Here is a 17,351-nt window from a genome sequence, read left to right as displayed (position 1 = left end):
GCAACTTAGTCCAGTTAAAAAAAATACACTTTTTACTATCCAATCACAACCACCACCATCATCTTTCTCTCTCTCTCCCTCTCTCAGGCTTTCTTTAACAACACCATCATAATATCACCCCTCTGCTAAAATTATTCCATTCCCCCTACCTCATGCCATGGATGCTTCTCTCTCTCTCTTTTTCTTTCTCCCTCTTTCTGTCTTACTCTTCGCCTTATCTTCTTTTTCTTTCTCCTCTTTTTCCCTTCAACTAATCACATGAAAGTGTTACAATCACATTACCTCTACCTCACATGTTATGGATGCTTCCCTCTCCCTCTTTTTCCTTACATCTCTTTTTCCTCCTTTTTCTCTAATTACGTGAAAGCATTACCAACAGGCTAAGTAACACAATGACAAGCAAAACTATTATAAGATGTGTGTCTGTTCATACATACATACACTGCATTTCAAATTATCAATGATGTAACATCTTTTTATTTTATTTAAAATATACTCGGAATTCAACAAAATTTTCACAGAATAATGGCATCAGTTATATGTACGGGGTATATAAAAAAAAACATGAGGTTTCATAAAACAACACAGAAGCTACGGCCATTTACCAAATGTAAATAAACTTTCAGTACTTCAAATTATTAGCAAGGTTGAATCAAAACTTATATAAACAAGAAAATACCAATGTAGTTGTTTGATGCACATATTGAAATGAACACATACAATCATAAACATGGAAGAAATAGAAATAAACAGCATTCAAAAATGATTGGTGAGCTGGTTAGTAAGTGATATATGAGCATATGTTTGAAATAAGTTGGAAAAGGAGCTGGTCCATGGAACATGCTAGTTTCTGAATCTCTGATGTTATACCACGGGATACATTCATTAATGCCTGCCACACGTTCATCCTTGCTCCTAAATTGGCGTCTATTCTTGTAAATACATCACTTTAGAATACAAGTTTTCTATTAGATTTAAGTGAGGGAAACAGGCAGGCCAGTTCATCTTCCAAGGCCCACAGAAGCCTAATTGTTGTAGATACTCCATAGTTTTCTTTGCTGAGTGTGAGGGCACATTATCTTGCATGAATATTATGGTTGTCTTGAAAGTGATCCTTTGCTTTCTTAACCAAGGTTCAAGGTGCTCCCTCAGAAAGGCTATGTAAGCATCCACAGTCATTTTAACACTGTCCAGCACTTTCCAAGGACCAGTCATAATACCTCCAATAATACCTGCCCAAATCATGATGCCTTCTCTCCCATGTTAGTGTCTCAAGCATTAATGATGATCTCATCCATTTACAACCCATCCCCTGCTGCAACCATCAGATTCATCAAGGGTAGCACGAGTTCCATCCGTAAACAAAATTTTTGAAAAGTCGGTCTTCATGTTATCTTCTGCCCATTTCAGACAATTTTGTATGTGTATTTTGTTTGAAAAAGGCCTTTTAACTGATGTCACTAGTTTACTGACCTTTCTCAGATGACATTGTGTAGTTCTGGACACAGTGGTTTCGCCAGAGTGCATGAAAAGTTCTACACTTGTAAGACCTGGGTTCTTCACAGCTTTGTGCTTAATTTGTGACAGAAAACATTGAGAAACAGCACTTGACTGACCTTTGTCAGCTCTCTTATGTAACTTCATAAGAGCTGTAACAAATTTTATCACAGTTTGGAGATACTTTCCAATTATTTCTAATGCTGATTTACCTTTTGCAAGTTCAGAAATAATAACAGATTTCTCTGAAGCAGTTAAGCCTCATTAACAACCCATAATTACACAATTATCAGACCACTCATTAATAATTTGGAACATTGAAAGTTCATGGAAATCATGCAAATGGCCAGTTTGTTTACACTTGTGCAAAACCTCAGGTTTCTTTACACACCATGCGCAGGAGTGGCTGTGTGGTAAGTAGCTTGCCTACCAACCGCATGGTTCTGGGTTCAGTCCCATTGCATGGCACCTTGGGCAAGTGTCTTCTACTATAGCCTCGGGCCGACCAAAGCCTTGTGAGTGGATTTGGTAGACGGAAACTGAAAGAAGCCTGTCGTATATATGTATATATACATATGTATGTGTGTTTGTGTGTCTGTGTTTGTTCCCCCACCATCGCTTCACAACCGATGCTGGTGTGTTTATGTCCCTGTAACTTAGCGGTTCGGCAAAAGAGACCGATAGAATAAGTACTAGGCTTACAAAGAATAAGTCCTGGGGTCGATTTTTTCAACTAAAGGCGGTGCTCTAGCATGGCCACAGTCAAATGACTGAAACAAGTAAAAGAGTAAAAGAAAAAAAAAAGATATTACTGATGTCATCATTCTGTGGAAATTTCATTGAATTCCAATGAGTAGTTTTTAAATAAAATAAAATGTTACATCATTAACAATGTGAAACACAGTATACATCATCATCATCATTTAACGTCCGTTGTCCATGCTGGCATGGGTTGGATGCTTTAAACAGGGCTGGCAAGCAGGGAGGCTTGCACCAGAATCCAGTCTGTCTTGGCATGGTTTCTACGGCTGGATGCCCCTCCTAACGCCAACCACTCTGAGAGTGTAATGGGTACTTTTGCGTGCCACCGGCATGGGTGCCATTTGCATGACACAGGTATCTGCCACAACTGCATTTTCACTTGGCTTGGTGGGTCTTCTTCTCAAGCATGACATAATGCCAAATGGACTCGGTCATTGCCTCTGTGAGGCCCAACACTCAAAGTACAGCAGAGTACAAAATGGTCTCAGTCCTTCCCTCTGTGAGACCCAACACTCAAAAAGTGCTTTTACATGCCACTGACACAGGTACTATTTGTGTGACACCAGTATCTGCCACAACTGAGATTTTACTTGGCTTGATGGGCCTTCTTCTCAAGCACACATAATGCCAAAGATCTCAGTTATTGCCACTGTAAAGCCCAACATTCAAAAGGAGATCAACCACTTTGCCTCCGTGAGGCTCAATGCTTGAAATTGCTTTTAATGTGCCACCTGCATGGGTGCTGGTTACATGACACCAGCATCAGCCATGACTGTGATTTCACTTGACTATTGGGTCTTCTTAAGCACAATATATCTCCAATATGTTGTGAGGCCCAATGTTCAGAGATTGTGCTTCACCACCTCATCCTATGTCTTCCTGGGTCTACCTCCACAGGTTCCCTCCACAGTTAGGGATCAGCACTTCTCTACCACAGCTGTCCTCATTCATATGCATCACATGACCATACCAGTGCATTTGTCTCTCTTGCACACCACATCTAATGCCTCTTATGTCTAACTTTTCTTGCAAGATGCTTACACTCTGTCGAATATGCACACTGATCGTGTACATCCAGCGAAGAATACTGGCTTCATTTCTTTCAAGCCTATGCATGTCCTTAACAGTCACAGCCCATGTTTCAGTGCCATGTAGTATGGCTGTTCACACACAAGCATCATACAATCTGCCTTTCACTCTGAGAGAGAGGACTTTGTTGCCAGTAGAGGCAGGAGCTTTCTAAACTTTGCCCGGCCTAATCTTATTCTGACAGCTTTGCTCTCAGAGTTTCCATCTCCGCTATTAACTTGATCACCAAGGTAATGGAAGCTATCCACTACCTCTAGCTTACCCCCATGGTAGTTGATAGAGTCTATTTTCTGTACATTTTTGGTGTTTATTGTTCCTGTGCATCTACCACATACAAAAGTTATTTTCCTTGTTAACCTTCCTCTTATATTGCTGCACCTCTTGTCCAAAGCTTACACTGGGTGCATCTTACAGAGTTACTACCCATACTTTTTCTACAGATCAAGCAGGGCCATCTACCCAAACGGACTTGTGATTTGTCTGCCTTCTTGCTTACTAAGACTGGTTTTTGCTAGGTAAACTCTAAGGCCCTTCAATTCTAGACCTTGCTTCCATACCTGGAACTTCTCCAGTTCTGGTAGTGATTCAGCTATAAGAACAAGGCCATCATATATATATATATATATATATATATTTACTTGGAGAATGGAGCAACAAATACAAGAAAAAGCATTTTCGTTGGACTAGATAGCCGTTGTTTTATTATGTGGAGCTTGTGAAATGAGTCAGTGTGGAGGTTTAGGTTATGTAATGAGTCATTTTGTATATTATGTCATAGTCACTTAAGCACGTTTCGATGCAGCCAGTAGTTTGGCCGATCTCTTCAGAGTTTGTGGTGTGCGAAATGTATATGGTGTAATGTATATGGTAGTGTAATAGTGGTGATAGGTAAATAGAGCCTTACATTTTAGTTGTTGCGTTGGTCTTCTTGTAAGGGGATATAGGATGGGTGCTATTTAAGAACATTGTTCCAGTTTTAGTCAAGCACATCTCCACGTGATGTTTGTGATTGCCGGATGCGACTATATATATATATATATATATATATATATATATATGTTGATTTCTCAGCCCAAGAATTACAGCGTGATGTGCTGCTTGACTGGTCCCCCCTCTCTCTCTCTCTCTCTCTCTTTATATATATATATGATGATGATGATGATGATCTTTTCTCCCGCCATGCCTCTGTCTACCCCTCCATCCTCTCTCTCCCCTTCGTAGTTTTTCCTTAAGGTCTTCAGGTTCTGGCTATATATAAATGAGAAACCCATTCTAAATTATCTCGCTGACGTACTACGACGAAATACCCAAGATGCAGATAAGATAGAGATTTTTTTATTTATTTACGGCCTCAAACATCTCAATACCTTGCGCTTTAGTTTTGCCCCCTATTATTTATCTTGTTTCTCTCCATGAAATTCAATTGAATTCAGTTGTTGTCTTAAATTCATGCTTATTCATTTTCTAAGCTTCCTAAATTCATGCTACGTTATATTCTAATCACCCAGAATTCATTGCTCTTTTAAAAAAATTACGATTTATGCATTGTTGTCTCTCAAATATTTAAAATCTACAATTAAGAGCCCTATCTACTCGCTGGCGGTACCTACCCACCACTACCCATTTTCCTTTATTCAAAAATTCTTATCGCTCCTTAAAATTATGGCTTTTAAGTGTTGATTTCTCAGCCCAAGAATTACAGCGTGATGTGCTGCTTGACTGGTCCCCCCTCTCTCTCTCTCTCTCTCTCTTTATATATATATATGATGATGATGATGATGATCTTTTCTCCCGCCATGCCTCTGTCTACCCCTCCATCCTCTCTCTCCCCTTCGTAGTTTTTCCTTAAGGTCTTCAGGTTCTGGCTATATATAAATGAGAAACCCATTCTAAATTATCTCGCTGACGTACTACGACGAAATACCCAAGATGCAGATAAGATAGAGATTTTTTATTTATTTACGGCCTCAAACATCTCAATACCTTGCGCTTTAGTTTTGCCCCCTATTATTTATCTTGTTTCTCTCCATGAAATTCAATTGAATTCAGTTGTTGTCTTAAATTCATGCTTATTCATTTTCTAAGCTTCCTAAATTCATGCTACGTTATATTCTAATCACCCAGAATTCATTGCTCTTTTAAAAAATTACGATTTATGCATTGTTGTCTCTCAAATATTTAAAATCTACAATTAAGAGCCCTATCTACTCGCTGGCGGCACCTACCCACCACTACCCATTTTCCTTTATTCAAAAATTCTTATCGCTCCTTAAAATTATGGCTTTTAAGTGTTGATTTCTCAGCCCAAGAATTACAGCGTGATGTGCTGCTTGACTGGTCCCCCCTCTCTCTCTCTCTCTCTCTCTTTATATATATATATGATGATGATGATGATGATCTTTTCTCCCGCCATGCCTCTGTCTACCCCTCCATCCTCTCTCTCCCCTTCGTAGTTTTTCCTTAAGGTCTTCAGGTTCTGGCTATATATAAATGAGAAACCCATTCTAAATTATCTCGCTGACGTACTACGACGAAATACCCAAGATGCAGATAAGATAGAGATTTTTTATTTATTTACGGCCTCAAACATCTCAATACCTTGCGCTTTAGTTTTGCCCCCTATTATTTATCTTGTTTCTCTCCATGAAATTCAATTGAATTCAGTTGTTGTCTTAAATTCATGCTTATTCATTTTCTAAGCTTCCTAAATTCATGCTACGTTATATTCTAATCACCCAGAATTCATTGCTCTTTTAAAAAATTACGATTTATGCATTGTTGTCTCTCAAATATTTAAAATCTACAATTAAGAGCCCTATCTACTCGCTGGCGGTACCTACCCACCACTACCCATTTTCCTTTATTCAAAAATTCTTATCGCTCCTTAAAATTATGGCTTTTAAGTGTTGATTTCTCAGCCCAAGAATTACAGCGTGATGTGCTGCTTGACTGGTCCCCCCTCTCTCTCTCTCTCTCTCTCTTTATATATATATATGATGATGATGATGATGATCTTTTCTCCCGCCATGCCTCTGTCTACCCCTCCATCCTCTCTCTCCCCTTCGTAGTTTTTCCTTAAGGTCTTCAGGTTCTGGCTATATATAAATGAGAAACCCATTCTAAATTATCTCGCTGACGTACTACGACGAAATACCCAAGATGCAGATAAGATAGAGATTTTTTATTTATTTACGGCCTCAAACATCTCAATACCTTGCGCTTTAGTTTTGCCCCCTATTATTTATCTTGTTTCTCTCCATGAAATTCAATTGAATTCAGTTGTTGTCTTAAATTCATGCTTATTCATTTTCTAAGCTTCCTAAATTCATGCTACGTTATATTCTAATCACCCAGAATTCATTGCTCTTTTAAAAAATTACGATTTATGCATTGTTGTCTCTCAAATATTTAAAATCTACAATTAAGAGCCCTATCTACTCGCTGGCGGTACCTACCCACCACTACCCATTTTCCTTTATTCAAAAATTCTTATCGCTCCTTAAAATTATGGCTTTTAAATGTTGATTTCTCAGCCCAAGAATTACAGCGTGATGTGCTGCTTGACTGGTCCCCCCTCTCTCTCTCTCTTTATATATATATATGATGATGATGATGATGATCTTTTCTCCCGCCATGCCTCTGTCTACCCCTCCATCCTCTCTCTCCCCTTCGTAGTTTTTCCTTAAGGTCTTCAGGTTCTGGCTATATATAAATGAGAAACCCATTCTAAATTATCTCGCTGACGTACTACGACGAAATACCCAAGATGCAGATAAGATAGAGATTTTTTATTTATTTACGGCCTCAAACATCTCAATACCTTGCGCTTTAGTTTTGCCCCCTATTATTTATCTTGTTTCTCTCCATGAAATTCAATTGAATTCAGTTGTTGTCTTAAATTCATGCTTATTCATTTTCTAAGCTTCCTAAATTCATGCTACGTTATATTCTAATCACCCAGAATTCATTGCTCTTTTAAAAAATTACGATTTATGCATTGTTGTCTCTCAAATATTTAAAATCTACAATTAAGAGCCCTATCTACTCGCTGGCGGTACCTACCCACCACTACCCATTTTCCTTTATTCAAAAATTCTTATCGCTCCTTAAAATTATGGCTTTTAAGTGTTGATTTCTCAGCCCAAGAATTACAGCGTGATGTGCTGCTTGACTGGTCCCCCCCCTCTCTCTCTCTCTCTCTCTTTATATATATATATGATGATGATGATGATGATCTTTTCTCCCGCCATGCCTCTGTCTACCCCTCCATCCTCTCTCTCCCCTTCGTAGTTTTTCCTTAAGGTCTTCAGGTTCTGGCTATATATAAATGAGAAACCCATTCTAAATTATCTCGCTGACGTACTACGACGAAATACCCAAGATGCAGATAAGATAGAGATTTTTTATTTATTTACGGCCTCAAACATCTCAATACCTTGCGCTTTAGTTTTGCCCCCTATTATTTATCTTGTTTCTCTCCATGAAATTCAATTGAATTCAGTTGTTGTCTTAAATTCATGCTTATTCATTTTCTAAGCTTCCTAAATTCATGCTACGTTATATTCTAATCACCCAGAATTCATTGCTCTTTTAAAAAATTACGATTTATGCATTGTTGTCTCTCAAATATTTAAAATCTACAATTAAGAGCCCTATCTACTCGCTGGCGGTAACCCGCCCTCCCACCCCCTCCACCGGAAGTTCATTCCTCTGTCATCCCACCCCCTCCACCGGAAGTTCATTCCTCTGTCATCCCACCCCCTCCACCGGAAGTTCATTCCTCTGTCATCCCCCCCCTCTCCACCGGAAGTTCATTCCTCTGTCATCCCACCCCCTCCACCGGTAGTTCATTCCTCTGTCATTCCACCCCCTCCACCGGAAGTTCATTCCTCTGCCATCCCACCCCCTCCACCGGAAGTTCATTTCTCTGTCATCCCACCCCCTCCACCGGAAGTTCATTCCTCTGTCATCCCACCCCCTCCACCGGAAGTTCATTCCTCTGTCATCCCACCCCCTCCACCGGAAGTTCATTCCTCTGTCATCCCACCCCCTCCACCGGAAGTTCATTCCTCTGTCATCCCACCCCCTCCACCGGAAGTTCATTCCTCTGTCATCCCGCCCCCTCCACCGGAAGTTCATCCCTCTGTCATCCTGTCAACCTCGGCTGTCTCCCGGAACCCATCTAGTGGCCTTGGCCATCCTCTCCCCTACCTTTGGGTAGCGCATTAAGGTTGAGAAATGTTTGCAGGTTGTAGGTACTGTTTTGCTTATGAATTCTTCCAATTGCAAGTTTTCTTTTCAGGTACACGACACTGCTTTTCCCCTTCCCAGGCTACAGGCCCACACCCCCAACACCCATACTGTTAGGATTGGCACTCTCAACGTCGGCACGCTGAAAGGTAGATCTGGTGAAATTGTTGAGATGCTTGAACGGAGATGCGTAGATATGTGCTGCATCCAGGAAGTAAGATGGAGAGGAGGTTCTGCAAGGTTCCTCACAGGCAAAGAACACAGGTACAAGATTTTCTGGGCAGGGAACACTGACGGGGTCGGGGGCGTAGGAATACTTCTAGCGGAGAAATGGGTGGATAAGGTAATCGAGGTCGTTAGAGTAAGTGACAGAGTACTTAAGATCAGACTAGTGCTTCATCATAGATTAGCTACTGTCATCTCAGCCTATGCACCTCAACCTGGGCTACCAGATGGTCTGAAAGACCAATTCTATGACACCCTCTTGCAAACTACCTCGTCGACGAGTGACAGGGACCTTCTCTTTGTGGCTGGAGACTTCAACGGTCATGTCGGACGTCGTGCTGGGGGCTTCCATGGCATACATGGAGGCTATGGCTTCGGTTCCCGCAACGAGGAGGGAACCAGACTGCTGGAGTTCTGTGATGCAACCAATCTTATGGTCTGCAATACCAACTTCAGGAAACCTGCCAGTCACCTAGTCACCTACCGCTCCGGCAGACACTCTAGCCAAATCGACTACATCCTCGCCAGAAATAGGGAAAGAGGGCGGCTTATAAATGCCAAAACCTACCCTGGCGAAGAATGTACCCCACAACATAGATTAGTAGTTAGCGACTTTGGGATCAAGGCAAAATGGGTGCCCAGAATTAGACAGGCTTGGAGAAGAAGGGTGTGGAAGCTTAAAGACCCTGCAAACGGACAGAGACTTAGAGACAAGTTACTTGAAGCATTTAACGAAATAGAAGGGGATATAGCATCATACAACGTGGAAGACAATTGGAGATTTCTGCGGGACAACCTGTTGAAAGCCACCGACCAGATTTGTGGGTGGTGTAAGGTCCCCTCCCAACCCAGAGTAACGTGGTGGTGGAACAAGGAGGTAGACAGGGCTATTAGACAAAAGAAACAAGCTTGGAAGGACTGGAAGAACGGTGGTAGCAGGGAATTGTACCAATGTGCCAGAAGGGAGGCTAGGCGACAGGTTTATTTAGCCAGAGGGGAAGCAGATAAGGAAAGATTTGCCAATGTTCTGCGCCGTGAGGACCAAAGACTCGAGGTATTTCGTGTTGCAAGACAGTGTAGGAGAGAGAATAGTGATGTTGTAGGAGAGAAATGTGTTCGCATGGATGATGGTACGCTTGCATTAAATGAGGATGCAAAGAAAGAGGTCTGGAGATGCCACTACGATAGATTGCTTAATAAAGAGAATGAATGGGAGAAAGAGAGCCTGCCTTATGTCGACCCAATAGAGGGACCAGCTATCCGAGTTGATAGTACCAGGGTAGATAAAGCAATTAAGAGTATGAAGACCGGGAAAGCCCCCGGCCCATCAGGAATCACTGCAGAGATGCTCAAAATATCTGGCAGTGTTGGCTATAGCCTAGTCACCCGTATTACGAACCAGGTGATACACGAAGGAGTCATACCCTATGACTGGTGTAGCAGCATCATAGTCAACTGCTACAAAGGTAAAGGGGACACTTTAGATACAAATAATTACAGAGGCATCAAGCTGTTAGATCAGGTTATGAAAGTTACAGAGAGGGTCATAGCCCAACCAATTAGGGAGCGAATCAATTTAGATGAGATGCAGTCTGGGCTCGTGCCAGGTAAAAGCACTACTGATGCCTTATTTCTAGTGAGACAGTTGCAAGAGAAATACCTAGCCAAGGATAAACCTCTGTACCTGGCTTTCGTTGACATGGAGAAAGCCTTTGACAGGGTCCCCCGATCCCTTATCTGGTGGTCAATGAGGAAACTTGGGATAGAAGAATGGCTAGTGAGAGCTGTGCGAGCCATGTACAGAGATGCGGCCAGTAAGGTGAGGGTTGGAAATGAGTACAGCAATGAATTCCGGGTAGAGGTAGGGGTCCACCAAGGTTCCGTCCTCAGCCCCCTATTATTTACCATAGTCCTCCAGGCAATCACAGAGGAGTTCAAGACAGGTTGCCCCTGGGAGCTCCTCTATGCTGATGACCTTGCCCTAATTGCGGAGTCACTATCAGAACTAGAGGAGAAGTTTCAGGTGTGGAAGCAAGGTCTAGAATTGAAGGGCCTTAGAGTCAACCTAGCTAAAACCAAAATCCTAATAAGTAGGAAGGTAGATAAAACACAAACCCCTTCAGGTAGATGGCCCTGCTCAGTATGTAGAAAAGGAGTAGGTAGTAACTCTATACAATAATATTTTATCATCATCATCATTATCATTATTATTACTATTACTATTATTAATAGACGAATAACAAAATATTTTATGATAAAACTTGAAATACAAATTATCTTTCCAAGCCAGAAAATTGCATTGCCTTGCTTTAGTACAACTGCAGCAGCTAATTAAAATGAATATAATGCTGGCTGCCTGGATCACATAACAGAAGAGGTACAACAGTATCAGCGCATATATATGTTGTTTCTAACATAGGCACAAGAGCAGAAATTTATGGGGAAAGGGTTAGTCAATTACGTCAACCTTAGTACTTGACTGGTACTTTACCAACCCCCACAGAGATGAAAAGTAAAGTTGGCTTTAATGGGAGTTGAACTCAGAACATAAAGAGCTAAAACAAATACTACAAGGCGTTTTGTCCAAGGCTCTACTGGTTCTCTTGATCCACTGCCTTAGGGCATACATATTATATACATACCTATGAATAAGAATTATATATATATATATATATATATATATAATGAATAAAAGTTTTAAAGTTAAATTATATTCTTCAATGGATATGAATGGTAGGTTTACACACACAAGGAAAAAAGTCTTCTGTTGTTTTATATACATAAGATGCTTTGCACACAGGAAGAAGATTTCTGTTGAAGTTCTGCATTGCCTACTTCAATAATTGCAAATATAATTGTGAATACAAGTTAAAAAAAAAAAAATTAACATTCACTTGCATAATCTGGTCCCATACATTAATAGTATGAAAATATATCTGTTTAAAAATATATGTCTATACAGGTTAAACAATCTTTGATTACTACAGGAAATGGCTTTGAAAAATATAAAAAGCATGTAAAAAGAATGGTACATTGAATTTATGGCAGATGGAATTAAGGAAATGGACGGAAATAATTTTTTGAATATTGGAATGTAAATACTTAAAATATTTTCAATAGTTTACTGATTAATATCTATACAAATGGATTATCATTATTTCTTACTAAATACACTAGGAATGATAATGTGAAATGTTATTTCAGAAACAGAAAATTAGAATATAAAATTATATAAAAAATTTGAAAAAAAAAAAAATTAATACTCATATTTTAACTATTTACACCAATTTACAGATTTTATATTTCTTGAAAATGAGACAAAATTCAATTTATGTGACAGAAAATTTAATCAGTATAGATGAGATGTACTTTCTTCTCAGAATTTATCTATTCTAGCAATAAAGTAACAAAATGCTACAGGATCAAACTTAAGGTTTAAATTATCTTTCCTATCCTGAAAATTTTACACTATTCTATAAAAAATATTTAGGGAAGCAAGAATGTATTTCTAAATTCAAAAGAGGCTTGTTTTATTTTTGTTGTTTTTTTTGTTTGTTTGTTTTTTAATATCAAAAATGAAATTACAATATGAATGTTTTTTAAAATATAGTCAACCAATAAGATTCATTCTATTAATTCTGCAGATCTCCATAAATCTCGCCAATAGTCCCAAGTGGTCATAAGAGCAGATACTTTGCTTTGGTTTCTTTGCATAAAGCAGCGGAGAAATATTTTCACCAGGATACAGTTTATCACAGGTAACATTCCCAGACTATCTGCTATTATTCCAAACAGCTAGATGAACTGAGGCACATACAATGAAAGGTTCTGTCCAGAGACACAAAGAACCACCAGCAGTAAATCTGAATACTAAGAACATTTAGACTAATACTTTACAAAACACTAATATGCTTCCATAAGAATATGAAGCAAAGTGGTTTGGAAATCCATTTTTTTAAAAACTAACATTCAATATTTTCAGGTTATAATTCTGGTTTATTTGTCTCCATTTCTAGAATCTAACAGTGTTGTGGGGAGAGGATGTAGGGATATGTGCTTCATCATCATTTTAATATCCACTTTTTCATGCTTATATATATATATATATATATATATATATAAGCATTCATTCTATATATATATAACTATGCAAATGTATAAAGACATACACACACACACACACACACATGAGGTTCGATCAATAAATATCTGGACTGTTGCCATAGTAACAAAGCTAAAATATGCAGAGTGAAGTTGCTTGGCAAAGATTGACTTTGAACTCTGCTGTGCATGCGCACTAAGGTTTTACGTTCTAGCTCACTTCTGCTGTTTACAGCAGTGCATGCAAGGAAGATGTGTCAAGTGTGATAGTCGCATTGACAGTGACAGAGAAAGTTGTCACGGCGATACCTGCTCAGAGGCCTACACAAAATTGCAGAAAGTGTATGGAGAGGAGTGAATGAGCCACACACAAGTGTACAAGTGGTTTCCTAGATGGCCGTAAAAATGTTGATATCAACGAACGTTCTGCAAGACCTGCAACCAGCAGAATTGAGAAAACTATTGCAGAGGGCTTCAAACGAGCAACACAGATTCCACGGCTCCATACTTTGAAATAACTAAACATGAACTGCTATTGGAACTTACATACCATGTACAGGAAACTTTTTTACCACTTGTATACAGCATTTTCCCCGAATAATGGAACTGCAACTACAATATCTTTATAAATCCTATTTCTACTTTCATTCTCTTATTTCTCTCTATATTCCCTATCTCCTCCTTTTCTATAATAATTCGAACTCAAGTATTTCCTCAATTTAACCTTCTCACACCGTCTCTGATGAAGGGATATCCATATCACAGAAACAGCTGTAAGACTATTTCCTTATAAATGTCCTGAAAACTCCTCACAGCCTTGGCATTGTCTTCTCATTCTCTCTAATATATGTATATATGCATGCTAATACAGGACCCACGTTAGTCTCCCCCCTCATATCATTAAACCAAGAGTTTAACTATGGTCTGTCCATAGCACTTACTTAGCGTTACCTGACACTCTTTGGGGTTTTCTAGATATCACTACCTCTCATATATATATATATATATATATATATATGTATACCTCTCATATATATATATATATATGTACATATCTATGTGTGTGTGTCTTTGTGTCTGTCCTCCCATCACTGTTTGACAACCGGTATTTGTGTGTTTGCATCCCCATAACTTAGCAGTTCGGCAAAAGAGACTGATAGAATAAATACTAGGCTTAAGAAAAAAGTCTTGGCATTGATTTGTTTGACTAAAACCCTTCCAGGTGGTGCTCCAGCATGGTCGGAGTCAAATGACTGAAACAAGTAAAAGAATAAAAGAACAAAAGAATACACACACACACACACACACACACACAATCGTGATGGCACCTGTGCCAGTGGAGCGCTAACAGCACGATCCGAGCTTGATCATTACCAGCCTCGCCTTCCTAGCACTTGTGCCGGTGGCATGTGAAGACATTCGAGTGAGGTTGTTGCCAGTGCCGCTGGACTGGCTCCTGTGCAGGTGGCACGTAAAATACACCATTTTGAGCATGGCTGTTGCCAGTACCGCCTGACTGGCCTTTGTGCCGGTGGCACGTAAAAGCACTCACTACACACTCGGAGTGGTTGGTGTTAGGAAAGGCATCCAGCTGTAGAAACTCTGCCAAATCAGATTGGAGCCTGGTGTAACCACCTGGTTCACCAGTCCTCAGTCAAATCGTCCAACCCATGCTAGCATGGAAAGCGGACGTTAAACGATGATGATGATGATGACACACGCACACACATACATATATTTTTACATATGTACATACATGTACATATACATATATACATACAGAAGTGTGCTTCTGAATCACATGGTTTCAGGGTCAATCCTCCTATGTGACACCTTGGGCAAGTGTCTTTTACTATAGACCTGAGGGGTCCAAATTCTTATGGGCTGATTTGGTAGATAAATCTGAAAGAAAACCATCATATGTATGTGTGTACATATATATATGTGTGTATATACATATAAGCACATACACACACATATGTATGTATGTGTGTATGTTTATGTATATATGTATATAAATGTATTGTGTGTGTGTGTGTGTGTGTGTGTGTGTGTGTGTGTGTGTGTGTGTGTGCGTGTGTATGTGTGTTTTACTGACTGCTTCTCATCACATCACATGATAGTTTTAAGCCACCATCATGGGAGCATTTCCCAACTTCCATGAAAATTATGTTTGATCATGGGAAGATATGAAAGTTATCTGTCATAGAAAATCTGCCTCCACAAAATTCCAAGCAAGCCAGGCAAGTATGGAAAAGTAGATGTTAAAATGCTGATGACATAAAGTTTTGAATTTTTGTAGGGAGATAAGATTATATATTTTATTTTAGTATCAAACTGTAGGTAGGGGCTTCTTTTTTTTAATTTCAGTACTGTTAGTATATTGTTCAATGGTTTAAAAAATTATTTGTAGCACACACCTAGTGAAAAAAACAATTACCATCTTCAAAAATAAAAAGGATAATTCATTATAAATATAATTGAATGGTGATGAAGTTTTCACACATATATTCCACTTATGTTTCTTTTCATAACCTAAATTTCAATACCAAATTTTGTAAGACACATTCACATTTCATTGATACACAATGGTTAATAAAATTGTTTGTTACACACTTACATAGTCTCATCCAATGTGGAGGAAAAAAAATTCTATGCAAACATGACAGACGGTAAAAGTAGGTTTTCTTTAAACTTTTACAAGTAAAAATTATATAAACAATGGCAGAACTGTCAAATTGCTCTGAGAAAGAAAAGAACTATGTCGTCTCAGGAAAGGTTACAAGCAGATGAGATATGAAATATGGAAAGTATTAAATATGGTGGTGATATAAAGACTAACTGTAATAATTGACACATTTATTTCAAATGAACAAAGTATTGAAAGTGTTTATTAAATATACATATATTTGTATATAAATATACAAATATATATGTACATACATATATATACACACATATATATTTATATAAAGATTAGATATGCATATACACCGACCCACATATGTATATATATATATATATATATATATATATATATATCAAATGGATGTGTCATAATACTATTCCGCACATACAATAACAGCCATACCAATAATCCAACATACCTCCATCATCAACTGCCCCATGGATATCACTATGGTTTTGACACCAGGGCAGTACCATTCAATCTGGTAGTGTCAACAGTACTTAAAGAAACACACTTACCCTATGTACAACAGTATTGGTAAATAAATTCAATAAGTAAACCTATAACTAACTCCTAAAATATATAACTAAATAGCATCCCACCGGTCTTCCATAGTTATTAATATAAAAGTGAAAGCTTTATCACCACCTTCATTCAATCTTAATTCTATATATTCTAGTTTCATTCTGGTAATCGTGAAATCGGTCGATACATAGTTGAGTTTTTTTTTTTAAAGTTGGTTTCTTTTGAGGGTTGCTTTCCTCGCATTCGGTACTAAAATGTGTTTATTGGGGAAGTCTCTTGTGTGGCATTATTCTGTAGTGATGCCCTTATATAAATATAAACGAATAATTATATTCTTGGGAATAGAAATTTCCCTTATGAATTTTTTTACACACTAGCTTCCTGATAAAATTCTTGTAAAAGATTTTTATCCTATTTTGAATTTACACATATGTATATGTATGTGTAGGTACATAGGCAGATATAGATGTATATACTTTTATATATATATAACTATTAGTAGCTCACTCACTGCATTCTGCTTTCCTTCTCTTCTCCCCCATGGCATCCTCATGAATTCCCTGCTCACTCACTCTGTCTAGTTCTCTATCACTGCATATAGATATAGACATAAAGATTATAGAGAAATTGATAGATATTCATATATGTGTGTGTGTTGCCTTAAATACACGACTGAGTTTTATCTTTTTATATGTATTTTACATATTTCCTTCTTAGTCTTTTACTGTTGCTTTGGAACACTAGGGTTCCCAAACCCATATCCAGTGTTTTTAGACCTTCACTGCCACATGATCAGGAGTTGAATTATATTTGGTATTTGAATTGGTTCTTATATATTGATTGAATTTTTGTAGACTTTCCCACCAAAGATTTTTGGACTGTTAGCATCATGCATTAGCAATTATGCATTGATTTGTTTGTAATAGTCAAATTTTGACCAATAATTTTTTTTTTTTTTTTAATGTCAGTAGCCACATGTTAATTTTTTTATGGTTGTGTATGCTGATTTTGGTATCATACTTTAATGTTTACAGTTTCCATAATTAATCCTCTATTTTTGTGTGGAATTTTATAAAATATATAAGTAGTTTTCTCTATTTTCATATCAAATTTCATTTTGTGATAAGTAGTATAATGCTGTGCAATAGCTCATGTTGCAAGTGCATGGTGAGCCTACATGAGAGTGTTGTATTTGTCTGTCCAATGTAACAGC

The 17,351-nt window shown here is 38.3% G+C and overlaps 1 protein-coding gene and 1 long non-coding RNA gene across 4 annotated transcripts in view; one reads left to right on the top strand and one right to left on the bottom strand.

Moving 5' to 3' along the window:
- LOC149136022 (uncharacterized) overlaps window positions 1-17,351 on the bottom strand; it is a 74,513-nt gene that overhangs the window by 3,637 nt on the left and 53,525 nt on the right. The window lies entirely within an intron of this gene.
- The window catches only part of LOC149136023 (uncharacterized), a 38,992-nt gene that overhangs the window by 17,594 nt on the left and 4,047 nt on the right, over window positions 1-17,351 (top strand). Inside the window, exons 1-2 of one of the 2 annotated variants that reach the window (XR_016241466.1) lie at window positions 11,811-11,917; window positions 12,468-12,581. This is a non-coding gene — a long non-coding RNA (uncharacterized LOC149136023). Of the gene's footprint in view, window positions 1-11,810; window positions 11,918-12,467; window positions 12,582-17,351 lie in introns of those variants that run through there. The other variant, XR_016241467.1, reaches the window with a different exon arrangement.

Source organism: Octopus bimaculoides, chromosome 4 (genome assembly GCF_046866305.1).
Source record: "Octopus bimaculoides isolate indiv1 chromosome 4, ASM4686630v1, whole genome shotgun sequence".
Taxonomy (NCBI): domain Eukaryota; kingdom Metazoa; phylum Mollusca; class Cephalopoda; order Octopoda; family Octopodidae; genus Octopus; species Octopus bimaculoides.
Note: the sequence above shows the minus strand (reverse complement) of the source record. Positions and strands in the feature narration are given on the sequence as shown.